Consider the following 1,881-nt stretch of genomic DNA (forward strand, 5'->3'; position numbering starts at 1 on the left):
TTAAGGACATAAGTAGGAAAATGAAGAAAAAAGAATCAGATGATAAAGAAGAAAATGAGGAAGAAGAACAATATAGAATTATTAATTCAGTCTCCTGAATTAATAATTAAAATCTCAGCTAAATCAATGTAACTGACTAATTACATTGTACTAGACTAAAAGGGCTAATACATTGTGACTTTTTGGCTATTTTTCTTTTTTTTTAGGATGAGGCAACCCTTGGTTGACCTCACAGATTGCAAGGACCTTGTCAGTTTACAATAACTTATTTTTTATTTTTTATATTTTTACACCTACAGCTCCTGGTCTTCCTAGGTGGTCTCCCATCCAACTACTAACCAGGTCCAACCCTGCTTAGCTTCCGAGATCAGATGGGATTGGGCTTGTTCAGGGTGGCGTGACTGTATTTTTTGGCTATTTTTAAAACAAATTTTTCTCCGTAAAGCCATAGTTTAAAAAATACTAATATAGGCAAGCCCATCTATCAGCTGTTAGATATATTGGTGTCAAATTTGAACACAAATAATTAAAGTAGAAAATTTTCTTCCCTTTTCCTTTGGTTTCTGTGTATTGCCATTTATCTAACCAAATTAAATATCTAATTCATTTATTTTAATTTGCATTAATAATAAATATTTATAGTGATAATTTTACCTCTAATCATAGTTTTAAACCTGAATACAAAAATTCTGACATTCTCTGATGTTTGTTATTCTTTGAATCATAGTCTACTTATAATTTCAGTTATTTTTCTCCAAGTCTTTCATTCTGTGCACTGAGTATAATTCTTAAGTACATCGTTTTTTTTTCCCTTCATAATTAGGAAGTTTTATCTGTAACAGGTATTGCATTTGAATTTATCTTGAAGTTTAAAAATTAAATGCAACACAAATATTTATATCTAAGTTTCTCTAATTATGAACACCAAAATTATATTCTGTTTTTAAATATCTTCCACGATAAAATTAGAAATTTGCCATCTTTTAAGTTGCTAAATTTTTAAAATTTAAACTCCCCAGTTATGAATGGGTTTTAAGGACAGGTTATTTTTTTTATTATTTCAGCTATGTGCCAGGAATTTTTTTTTTTTATTTTAGTTTTATGTCCATGGAAGATATCCTATACAAAGTACTAACAGTTGTTTTTGTAGATTTTTTTTCTGAGAAGAAGAGATGTAACATACATTTCTGGTTCTTTCCACCTAACAGAACTGTAAGAGTACTTCTCAGCAGGATTAATGCTTATATCTAACTGATCCATGGTGAAATATATGTGTAATTTGGAAAGAGTTTTCTCTACTTTGTTAAATGCTTCATTTAGAAAATGGAGAAAGACAAGTGTATTCTCTCTATTAGCTATTCTATTTCCTTTTTTTATTTTATCTATCATATATTCTCAAAGTATGATTGCTATGGCTTTTTTCGTTGTTTGTTATATGATTCAGTAAACTTAAGTGATTGCAAACATAATCTAGGTTAGTAAAATGGGATTCGAAATTTTAAAATAAGTATGAGAAATATTGTGCAAAAATTTATATGTGATTAGAAGACAAACATATTCCATTTAGGATCAAGGGTCATGCTATATTCTTTTTAGATAACTGAAATTTCATTCAGACATGTTACTTTATTAACAAGGTGCATGTAATAAATGATACTGATTGATTCATTGATCAGTTAATGGGCTGATTCTTTCTTTTCATGTCTTGATGTGTTTGAGTTTTTGAAGATAGAAGGCACTAATATTTCTTTCTCAATCAGTGATCTTCAACCAGCTGATTATAACAATCCTAAGGATATTTTTAACAAATACCCAAATTGGAATTCCTGATTTGGTAGATGTGGGGTCGGTTCTGGGAAACATTGCTTCTTTAGGTGTATC

At 29.3% G+C, this 1,881-nt stretch overlaps 1 pseudogene; it reads right to left on the bottom strand.

The window, feature by feature from the left end:
* Window positions 1–290: 290 nt before the first annotated feature.
* Window positions 291–409, bottom strand: LOC120595095 (uncharacterized; annotated as a pseudogene).
* Between the last annotated feature and the right edge of the window lie 1,472 nt (window positions 410–1,881).

This window comes from Pteropus medius, unplaced genomic scaffold (assembly GCF_902729225.1).
Source record: "Pteropus medius unplaced genomic scaffold, Ma_sr-lr_union100, whole genome shotgun sequence".
In the NCBI taxonomy this organism is placed as follows: Eukaryota; Metazoa; Chordata; class Mammalia; order Chiroptera; family Pteropodidae; genus Pteropus; species Pteropus medius.